General features: G+C 38.7%; 1 long non-coding RNA gene across 3 annotated transcripts; it reads left to right on the forward strand.

The window, feature by feature from the left end:
• Nucleotides 1-8,964: 8,964 nt before the first annotated feature.
• Nucleotides 8,965-11,398, forward strand: LOC145643445 (uncharacterized). Of its 3 annotated transcripts, none has more exons than XR_014115845.1 (3): nucleotides 8,965-9,070; nucleotides 9,436-10,402; nucleotides 10,830-11,398. It is a non-coding gene; the product is annotated as an uncharacterized LOC145643445 (long non-coding RNA). The 3 variants fall into 3 exon arrangements; XR_014115847.1 differs by having other exon boundaries at nucleotides 9,436-10,060; nucleotides 10,273-11,398; XR_014115846.1 differs by having other exon boundaries at nucleotides 9,436-9,516; nucleotides 9,970-11,398.
• The last annotated feature ends 9 nt before the right edge of the window (nucleotides 11,399-11,407 follow it).

Below are 11,407 nucleotides of genomic sequence, written 5' to 3' on the forward strand. Positions count from 1 at the left end.
GGGAAAAGTGAAGCACTGTGAATACTTTGCACTTGTGATGTCCAGGGGACAGTAAGCCTTATACAGAGACCATAGGCCTTATATAGACTATAGACCTTACAAAGAGACCATAGACCTTATACAGTCTTCAAGCCACCTCTATGGGCAGGCACACACACACACACACACACACACACACACACACACACACACACACACACACACACACACACACACACACACACACACACACACACACACACACACACATACACACACAGACAGAGCACGTTCTCCAGATCCACTAGGTCTGCGTATTTGGCTTCCCTTCCTTTCATTGGCCTATTCCATCCTATCCTGCACAGTGTCTGGTCTCAGGGTGGTCTCTGTAATGGTCTCAGGGTGGTGGTCTCTGTAATGGTCTCAGGGTGGTGGTCTCTGTATATGTCTCAGGGTGGTGGTCTCTGTAATGGTCTCTGTAATTTGCCCTCATCTGTCAGTCATGTGCTGTTCCTAAGAGCCCTACTGTTGTCTGGCTGTGGGTGGGGCTTCATCCCTGCTCTGGTAATAGCCTTCAGCATGTGGTCACTTGGTCAAAACTGTTGTATTTGGTGTATCTTAATTTGCATTTTGGTAAATGGAAATTTATGAAAATAAGCATCAAAAATTAATCCAAAGATACAGTTGTAGGGAGCTTGGTTATAAGAACAGAGAGCAAAGGCTAAACATAGCAGACCCAAGCACAGACTAACAGAGGAGCTGCACGATCAGTTATAGGTAAGAAAAGACTTTTTAAAAAAGGTTTTAAAAGTGTTTTTATATATAAGACATTGTCTATAGCTATATATAGCAGACACCTAGATATACACAATTCATTCATTTTATTTATTAATCCTGCATGTATACACCCACACGTGTACATTTTATTTGATGTTAAATGTATGCTCTCTGATGTTTAGTACAGTAACCTGGCCCATTCCATTTTTTAAAATACTTTCTAAAACTTGAGTACTAGTTTACTGCAATGAAAAACATGGTTGTAGACCCTATAGAATAAAAAATGTACTAAACATTTTTAATTGAACTTTCTTGAATTGATTCAATGTTTATGAAATGCAGTTTTGTGGGGGTCAGGACACTGAACAAATTCAAACAGGGATTTTATACCTTTAACCCTGTGAGAGGATGAACAGTTGATGATGTTCAATCTGGCTGTACAGGGAAGGACTCTGACGGACTCCTTTTTTCCCCAAACATTAGACATTTTTCAATCTAGTGGATTGGATAACCTTTCAGAAATGGTGTGTGGTTATTGTATATGGATGGATAAATTCTACAGTGGTGCAGCAACACTCGTTTGCATTTCTGGAACTTTATGTAAATCAGCATGAAAAAAGGGCTGGAGAGATGTGATTGTCTTCACTTTAAATTCCATCATATGTTCTCGTGATGAAGATATAAATTGTATCTTGATTATTCATGAGTGTGTTTAATTTCTAAATCCTTTATGCTTTTAACTCCACAGTTTGGTTTCATCAAAATAGCATCAAAATAAAGCAAAACACTGAAAGCTGGCTAAAGGAACAATAATGTCGTCAGATCTATGGTTCCTCTATACACTGAATACTGATTATGTGAACTTTAGTAAAGTAACAACATAATCCCAACTCAGTCCTTTAGTGTTTTAGAAACTCCTAACTGGTGCTGTATTGTTGAAAAATCACTACAATTATTTAAAATGATGTCTTGCATAAAAGCAGAATTTCAGGAATAAAATGTTTCTGGAATCCACATAACTCACAGAACAGTTTAGTAGGTGTATGGTATCTGTGTACGGTATTTCTGGTGAAGTAACTTCTGTTGAGATGAGGATAAAAGCCTGACCTTTAACTCTGAGTTTTCTCTAATATACCAGATACAACTATATAAGTTACTGAACATGATCAAATAATTTTAATAGGGTGATTTAGAATAGGAAAAACCATGAACTATACAGTGCTGTAGCCACTGAGGACTGACAAGATATTGTGTAATTCTAATTCAGTAGAAACAGTGTAGTGACATTCCATGAACCACTAGGTGGAGCTCATAAACCAAATATTGAGGCTCGACAGTTGATGTGCTGTGTGATGGTCCAAAAAGGATAAAGCTAGCATTTTAGGCTTTTAAACAGTTTTAAGCAATAATATTTTAGACTAGTGAACTGGATACATTTTCAGAAATGACAAATTCTGTGCTTTTTGTATAATGTATAAATCTATAAATCTGGTTCCTTGTGATTTACACAATCTTAGAATAAAATTGTCTCACTTCAGGCTAGAGCTCTCTCTAATTATCTGAAATCCCTGATAGTGGATAGACGATAGGCAAAGATTGGATTACTGTTGTGTAATGTCTGAATCTTCTACACCTTGTGCTCCACTGCACTTCATCCTGCTTTTCTCAGGTCAGTGAAACATATGAAACATCAGGGACTGTAGTGTCCTGCTCATGGGAGGTTTTTATTCTAACAGGACTGTGGGCTCTAGCCATGTGTGTGACTCCCCAGTTTTATGTGGTGAAAGCAGAACTGAACTGGACTGATGCTCAGAACTACTGCAGAGGAATTTACACTGATCTGGCCACCAAGAAGAAATGAAAATTATAACAGCTCTAATGAAGGGCCAGCCAGGAGTCAATTGTTGGATAGAAATAAGACACAAAATTGACCAGAACAACAAAACTATCAGCCATTTTCAATAGTTCATAGTATTATAACAACTTTATCAGTACAATGTAAATTTAGATGATCTCTTGATGGTTTCTATTGGGTTAAACCAAAATATAATTGAAATAATAAAAAATAAAGTAATTCTAGATAGTGAGGGTTACGAAAACATGTGGCAGGTGTGGAAGGTGTGTAGAACGACAGGTTGATTGACAAAACAAATGTTATGAACAACCGTGTGTATTATACAAAAATCACAAATCGCAAATTGAGTAACAAATAAAGAGACCAAGTTGGGTCTCTAGTCAGTGTTCTGTATTTACCACATAGACTGTAGAACTGAAGGGTTGTTAGCAGGTGCCTTTCAGCCACAGACAAAAGAAACAAACAAAACCCAAACTCCTGTTCCTTAAGCTCAAGTCACAAGAAATGCAGCACCTGTCCTATCTAACTAAAACCAAATAGAACATAAATACATGGACAGCACAAAGTTCTTACCTAACATGTGTAACACTTGGGCCTTGTACATGTTGTATAACATATAGGCACACCCCTGGTAAGCTACTCTGTTAAGAGCTGTCTATTAACAGCTTACACTAATGAAGTTACCATGTTAACAAAGGGCTTTATGTATGTCTTAAATTCTAAGGTGCCTCCTTCCAAAGGAAAAAGGCTTAAAAATTGTGGTTGGGTGTGTACAGTGTGACATCCTCTAGGCAGAAACAACGTAGTCTGACGTTTGACTCTGGCTATGTTCGAAATAGCCTAATACATACTGTATACTGCATACTGCACTCAGTATATACTGTATACTGGTCCCTGTAGTAGTATGCAGTATAGTATCCAGTATGCAACAAATGCAAACCATACTATGAGGTCACGTGAACATCTGAAGTTTCTGCCCACTTGTGAAAAGTTTTTCTGCCACTGTTGCATGACTGGAGTACATCACAAAGATTGCTCTGGTCATGCACTGGAATATTTGGCCAGAGTAGTATGTTATCTGGGTACATTTCACATACTTGAAAAATTAATTTTGGTCACATACTGCATACAGCATACTGATTGGGGGCCCATCATTACATAACTAGTATGTAGTAGGCTATTTAGAACACAACCTCTCTCTTCAATCTTCTCCCAACATCCACTTAAAGTTGAAACTCCACCTCCTCACATGAGGTCACACAAAACGGAACTAAATGCACCAATGAGAGAGAGAGCAAGAGAGAGCAGTAATTGTGTATATTTGGAGTGTATCTTTATAATAAACATGCTAGTGGAATGCTAGTTTGAAATATTCTCTGTAGTTGTTCCACAGCTTTGGGCCTGCAGCTCTAAAAACTCCATCACCATACGTGTGTAGTTTGGTAGGAGGAACAGAGAGCAAAAGAGCATCTGCAGACCGGAGCAGCCATGAGGGATTGTGTCTGGACAACAGAGCAGAAAGGTAATCAGGAGCCAGACCATGTAAAGATTTAAAAACCAGGAGTAAGATTTTCTACTGTATGCGATAATGGACCAGGAGCCAGAGTAGTTTATTTTAAATTTTTTTAAACTTGGGGATTATGTGTTCTTGTGATCTGGTGTGCGTGAGAACTCTTGCCACTGAATTCTGCAGTTATTGGAGCTTCTTGAGAAGACTAGCAAGGAGCCCAACCAGAACTGAGTTGCAGTATTCCAGTCTGGCTGTAATAAAAGCATGAGATGGAGTTACAGAATCAGGGAGTGAGGGATGCAGTCTGGTGATATTCTTAAGGTGTAAGAAGACAATTTTGGTGATGCTATTAATATTTGCCACAAGAGTCCATGATAAAACCAAGGTTATGGACCTGAGTCACAGAGCAGGTGATAAAATCCAGGATAGAGTGGGTTGACAAATTTTACTGAGAGTGGAAGGAGATGCTATGAGAATGACTTCAGATTTGTTACTATTAAGTTTGAGGAAGTTCAAAGCCATCCAGTGTTTTTTTTTTATTACACTCTGTCTGCTTGATTGGTTGTTGTTCATATAGACAGACAGTTCATTTATGTTCTGTTCTCTCTGGTGTTTGCACTACATTTGTCTAATGCACATATTTGCATTGGTAACTGTATGCTAATATGAAAACTGCTTTTTTTATCTGTGCACTTCAAGTTAAACATTTGCTACTGTAGGATCAAAATCTTTCAACAGTGTCAGAAGACAAAGATCACATACCACTAAATCAGTCACATGATGGCTACAGTGTACCACTTAGCCCAGACAAAATATCTGTTGTTGAAAGTCATGATTTTGCTCAAGGAAATGGTAATCGCCCAAAAGCCACACCAGCCTCTAATCTACTTAGAGAGCCATACAAAGGCAACCAACCCATCGTGCCACACCAACCATTTTCTCAAACATACAGTCCCTTTCCCACCCAGGAAGGTCAGCACCATCCACAGACACCTGTCATAGCCGTGCATCATAATGTAAATGCCAGACCATACAGGGTTTAATGATATCTCTAGATACCTAGTCCGCCGGGAGCTTGTCACATCTGGTCTCATTAAGTTTGATGATTGCCCCAAAAACTGCTGGGCATGGAAATCATCATTTGTGAATGCTCTAGAAGGACTAAACCTGACTTTCAATGAGGAACTTGACCTTCTGAACAAGTGTCTCGGTCTTCAGTCTTCAGAGTATGTTAGAAAGATGAAAGCTGTTCATGTTAGTGATCCTACTGCCGGACTCAGTGTGGCATGGCGATATTTCGAAGAGTGTTCTGGTTTGCCAGACATTATTGAGAGATCCCTTTTCAAAAGGCTTGAGGAGTTCCCCAAGATCAGAAACAATGATCCTTTGAGACTTAGGAGACCTGTTAAGAGAAATAGAGTCAGCAAAATTAGAGGGTTACTTATCTGGGCTTGCCTATTTGGACATTGCAAGGGGGATTAATTTTACAGTTCTAAAACGAACATATGCGCTGCAAGAGAAATGGATAGCTCATGGTGGCCAGTACAAATTGGAATACCAAGTGCCATATCCACCATTTTCATCCTTTACTCAGTTTGTCTGCAGAGGTTCACACATAAAATGACCCTAGCTTTATTCTTCACTCATCCAGTGGCAAAACAGTTAAGGCAGAACACTCCCAGAGAAGATTTGGCCACTCCAAGGGCCTCATCTCTTCTCACAAAACTGAGCTCTTCCCATCACGTGTTTCCACAATGTCACAGTCTGGCAGCAACAAAGCAGACGTCGACAGGTACTGTCCAATCCACAAAAAGCCGCATCCCCTCAAGCGCTGCAGAGGCTTTAGAAGCAAATCCCTTGAGGAACATAAGGCTTTTCTAAAAGAGATGCGTATATGTTTCCGGTGCTGCTCATCAAGTATCCACATGGCTAAAGATTACAAGATAGCCTTACTGGGTGTAGAGTGACACAGCACTGCGCACGTTGCTGCCCTTCATCCTGGTCCAGCTCCATGGATGCATGTAAGGCTTGACCTCGAGCATGGTAGGGAGGAAAAGGACTTACCTTCTGTAAACGCCAACTGCACGGAAAGCTGCGGAGCTGTCAATAGCTCTAGATCTTGTTCCAAGATCTGCCTCACGAAAATGTTTCCCAGGGGACATGTGCCAGGATCACAGATATTGCTGGAAGAAGAGCTATGAACTTTATTGCTCAGCCTTTAGATGGCAGTATAAGTGTACTTCTTCCTACCCTCATAGAATGTGATCATATTCCAGATCATAGATCTGTGATACCAACTCCTGAGGTCACAAAACTCCATCCTCACCTCAAACCCATTGCACATCTCATTCCCCCACTTGATCATGATGCCCAGATTCTCCTTCTCTTTGGGCATGACATTCTTCAAGTTCATAAGGTAAGAGACCAGTACAATGTCCCACACAACATACTTATGCTCAGAAGTTTGATCTTGGCTAGGCTGTAATAGGTGATATCTGTTTGGGTGCCACCCACAAGCCTGCAGTTATTAACGTGTATAACACAAACATTTTGATCAATGGCAATCCTCATTTCCACCCTTGCCCAAATTATCTCTGTTTAAAAGAGAAATTCACCACAAAAGACAGCTATAAAAGGGTGAACATGCGGAAGCACAATTTTTGAGAAAACAAATGATGACCATAAGATCGCAGCCTCTATTCAGGACAGACAGTTCATTCAGTTAATGGACAAAGAGATGTGCATAGATGATTCTAACAGCTGAGTAGCTCCTCTTCCCTTTCACAAACTGAGACCACGTCTCCCCAGCAACAGAGAGCAAGCTGTAAGTCGCTTTTTTGTGGCATTCATACAAAAAATCTTTGATCAGGATCATACTGAGCTAGCACTTTCTGTGATGGATGGGGAAGAATGGTGTTATTTACCCACATTTGGAGTATATCACCCATGCAAACCAGACCAGATTAGAGTTGCATTTAACTTCAGTGCCAAACATTTTGGTATCTCCTTAAATTATATGTTGTTGACAGGACCAGACTTAAACAACTTACTATGAATCTTAATGCGTTTCAGATGTGAGCAGTTGACCTTCGCTGCAGATATAGAACAGATGTTGCACAGCTTCCTTGTGAGTGAAATTGGCTACCTGAGAAAGATCCTTAACCCTCAGTTGCTCAAGTTGTGTTCATTCAGAATTGTAAGTTGTTTTTGACAAAACATAAGCTAAATGCTTTAAATGTAATGTGGTCCAGTAAATCCCAGTGCATTCTCTGACTCTATAATGTTTATGGAACAAAACAGCTAAAAACCTTGTTTTTAGGTTTTATATGTTGACTACCATTATTAGCCTCTTGCAGCCACCACTCATGATTGGTGGCCATGTTTTGACAATGTGTGTGTGTGTGTGTGTGTGTGTGTGTGTGTGTGTGTGTGTGTATGCGTGTAAGATTCTGAAGCTCCATTCTCAGTCCTCAGACTCCTTAGTAGTCTACTGGCAACTTCTTCATATCTGCTAGTGTCCTTTGTTTTGGCAATCAAATGCTTCAGAGCTCAAAGTAAGAACTCTCAATTTCCTGAACATCTATTTACCAAACTTCAGAAATGGTTCATTGAATGAAATTAACTACTAAAGAAAACTGACTTTATAAACTGATAGAGGCTGAAACGTCTGCTTAAGGAGATGAAATTATTTCCAATATAGTGCTGAATGTGTTTTAACAGTAAGCTTGGGATCCAGTGTGTTATAAACCTCTGCATAAGAATCGCTCCATCTGAGAGGTCTCTTTTCCCACTACTCTAAGAGGAACTTGTAAGCAGACCTCCCCTTCTGGATTTTCTTCTTTTATAAAACCTGGCAGTAACTGTAGCTCTAGTAATGGGGTTGTGGTGCTTTTACTGTAGTTCCAGATTGAAGTTTCAATTGATGTTAATAGTCACTTGTATTAAGAATATTAAACATGTTCTTGCTATTTCTAAAATGTTCTTTGTGTTTGTGTACAGTTAGCATCTTCTAATCTGTTTTACTTGTAATTAAATTTTAAAAGAAACATTTTAATAAAATAAAGTTGCAGATTTAACAAACATAAAACATTTCTCATGTAGTTGCCTCAAATTCTTGATGTACTTGTTTCTAAAAAGATGACAAGCTTAGTTTACATAAGGATGAAACTACTATTTCTTTACAATAGCATCCTGAATTCATGATGTGAGACAAACCTCAGAAAATGAGAGGTGACATTACGGGTAGGTCTGACATTAAACATATGTGAAATCACAACAGAGATAATAAAGACATTTATTCTACCTGGGTGGGACATTTGTCAAGGTACATTGTGAAGCCATACTGAGGAACAACTAATTTCAAATAGTTTATAGAATCACATTTTACAGAATGAATATACCACAATGGCGACTTAATTCGAAGTTCTTTCTAAGAATTTATGTATATGTGGATTTGCAAGGGAAATCTGGTGTTGCTTGCTTTAAATCATCTTCTCCAATCTGCATGAGAAGAGAATCTCAAGAGAATCTCAGTCCTGCTTCTGAACTGAATGATTATATGGGGACATTTTCTAGAGGCTCTGCCACCGTAAGACCGCTGAGTTGTATAGTACAAAAATAGGAATACAAACAACAGCCATTGTCCAATGGGTGTATTGATGTGACCGTTATTTATTTAAATTGTTGGTGATTTGTTTGGTTGCTCTGTTGTTAAGGATATTTAAAGGATATTTGTTTAGGAAATATTTTTAAATGATTATTCCGTGGTTTGTGAGACTTTTAATGTGACATGCTTAAATCTATATTGTGGACAGGAAGTGTTTTAATTGCTTGTTCGAGCCGTGGCAGCATCGACTGTTTATGCGTGGAAACCGTTATTCCGGCAACAGAACAAACAGATGTAATGGCATACGAGATGGATTTTTAACACTCTGCTGAAGGTGAATAAGGTAATGTTATTTAATTTGCATTTGTTATTTGTTTTGCATATGATCCCTCTCGGCGAACACCATTTATCTAGTGTAAGTTTGGCTGTAGTGGTCATGCTGATGTGCTTGGTAGCGAACAGCTAGTTAGTTAACAACCTGAATCATGAGAAATGTGTCTTCACATCTACGAGTAAGAGTTGTGAAGGGAGTAATGCTATGTTTCGGTTGTAGATTGGGTTTTATACTGATTTTATTGGCAAATTATTAAATGTATTTTGGTGTCGTATCTAGCTATTGAAGTGCATTAACGAAAGTGGATCTAGATTGTGAATTGTTTGGGTAACACTGTTTGAAATAAGTGTATTTTTTTCCTTTTTCTCTTGCAGTGTGCTTGTGAAACTGTTGAATAAAGGAACCGTCAGTTTTTGAGATGATCTATTCAATGAGGATTCTACATAAATCAAACCGTATAACCCATCTGATATATTCTTCAGAGCCACCCCAACCAATAACAATAATAATAATCATTAGAGTAGTACTACTACTCTCATAATAATTGAAACTCACATGTGAAACTTTATTTGTAGTCGTCTAACTTTCCCTAAACTAACTAGTTATTATTAAGACCCGTGGATTTATGGCCTGGCTACAAAGAAAATCTGTCAAGTTTGCATCAGTATGGCAAAATACATTGCCAAGTACTTCCACTTAGTTGGTATCGCATGTTCTGTTAACTGCAGTTATTTTCAGCATCGTGTAACATTAACCAGAGCTGGTAATGATGTGTGAGTCCCATTCCAGTAACCACTGATGACCACTAATTAGACTGTGAATAGATGTTTCACTGCCTCTTCTCTTTTATTTTTTGTTTTCATTTGACTTGTTGCTGATTCTACTTTGTGTCTTTTATCTCTTTTTAGCTTTTTCTGAGTTTTATGTCCTCTGCTCTATTTCCACTGAGCTGCAACAGGCTCTCTCAGTATGTTGTGTGCCTGCAAATTTGCGTTGCATGTAAGTTTTCATTAACAGTGTAAGAAAACTGGTTTTCAGCATTTGTTTCTTTGCTGAGCTCCACCCTATCACATGTTATTTAGTAATGATTTATGTTTATAAAGGGTCAAATTCTAGCTGTAGAACATTACATTTTTAACAAACTTGGAAAATTAGTATGTTGTATTTATAAGGGTCTGTTATGAAATGTTTCCATTTGTTTTCTTGAACAGAGCTATAATTCTTTTGGCAAGGTTTTACACTTACTAATCAAGAGAGTTCTTGTGGTTTGGCTTCTATGCTGGTTCAGCTCAGTGGGTTGAGGATTGCCTCAATCCCATTTGCAGCCAACACCAGAAACAGGTGCACATGAAAGTTAAATATGTATCTGACCCCAAATTGTAATAAATTAGTAATTTGGGCAGAAAATGAGCTATTGTATACCACAGTGCAAGTTATGAGAATGTGGATAACCAACTTTATAAACTTCTTTATTGCTAAGACAGCCTGGTATGTCAGATTTAACTTTTAAAATGGACAAATTTAGGATTTAACCTATTGAACACAAGCAGCAGATATTTAGATTCTTTACAGGAAGATTGTGTTAGGAATTTATAAAACTAAAGCTGGTACTTAGTGTATTGTTTAATCTGATAGTATTTAGCATTATGTTATATAATGCTGTATAAGGAGCTGAGCTTCACATTTTTCCAGCTTGCATATGGTAGAATATTGATATTGATACAGTCCAGAATAACAGTTGACCATTTGTAACCCTCATCTCTGACAGGACATGGACATGCATAACCGCTGTAGAGGAACTTCACAGAACAGAGTCTGGACAAAGAATCTCTGGTTGCGTTCCATGCTCCACACAATACAGTTACAGGGAGACAACAGGCAGCAATAATCAGATCCAGGCAGCAATAATCAGATCCAGGCAGGAATAATCGTATACAGCTCAGTAACTGAGTGCACAACTTTAGTAACTTGGTAAAACTGGTGAAGATGAAGGAGGAGTGAATACTTGTGCATAAATGAGTTTGGGAATGAGGTGATGTAAATTAAGGGTGTGAGCTGGGGTAGGGCAGATGAGTAATAGAACAGAAAAGTAGAGCACTGGAGCGAGACTGGATGGGAGGCAAGAGGCATAACAGCTCCTTTTTTGTAGTGGGTGGTGGCACAACCGTTTCTGCAGATGTGTAGGACACAGAAGCAGTTCTTACAGCCATAGTGATGCCTTCAACAGACACCTAAAAAGCCTCCAGTTGTGCAGTTGTATTTCTCTGAACACTGATACAGAAAGAACTAGGCTACAAATCACACAGACTTCACAGTAAAGGGGGGGAAGTGACTGGAAACCAGTGG

Source organism: Electrophorus electricus, chromosome 13, assembly GCF_041902795.1.
Source record: "Electrophorus electricus isolate QZ-2024a chromosome 13, ASM4190279v1, whole genome shotgun sequence".
NCBI classification, from domain to species: Eukaryota; Metazoa; Chordata; class Actinopteri; order Gymnotiformes; family Gymnotidae; genus Electrophorus; species Electrophorus electricus.